This window comes from Bison bison, unplaced genomic scaffold, assembly GCF_000754665.1.
Source record: "Bison bison bison isolate TAMUID 2011002044 unplaced genomic scaffold, Bison_UMD1.0 scf7180017864167, whole genome shotgun sequence".
Lineage (NCBI taxonomy): Eukaryota > Metazoa > Chordata > Mammalia > Artiodactyla > Bovidae > Bison > Bison bison.
The window spans coordinates 7,711,692-7,712,032 of NW_011494739.1; the positions used below are offsets into that span (position 1 = coordinate 7,711,692).

Below are 341 nucleotides of genomic sequence, written 5' to 3' on the forward strand. Positions count from 1 at the left end.
CCAGGATGAAGTGCCAGGCCCCCGGCCTGTTCCCAGTGTCCCCAGAAGACCCAGGGACTTCCCAGCACAGCAGTGCCAACCCCAGCCTTCCAAGCCTTGGCTCCCCCAGCCTGTCTGCCCAGGAAGCTTGCTGCAGCTTGTGCTCCCACTCAGTCCCCTGGACCGTGTACCCCAGAGCAGGGGCTGCGGCCACCACTCCAGCCTGGCCCTTCCTCCAGCCCCCACGAGCAGGGGCTGGTTCTCCGCTTGGTAGCTAGCACCCCACAGTGACCCCAGATCTTGTGCCCCTTCCCCTGCCCCCAACTACTAAAGTCACTGGGGCCCCGGGGCCCCCAGGTACT

General features: G+C 66.3%; 1 protein-coding gene across 1 annotated transcript in view; it reads right to left on the reverse strand.

Annotated features, from left to right (window-relative positions):
- The window catches only part of RBBP8NL (RBBP8 N-terminal like), a 14,469-nt gene that overhangs the window by 13,954 nt on the left and 174 nt on the right, over positions 1–341 (reverse strand). The gene's annotated exons all lie outside the window — the stretch shown is intronic.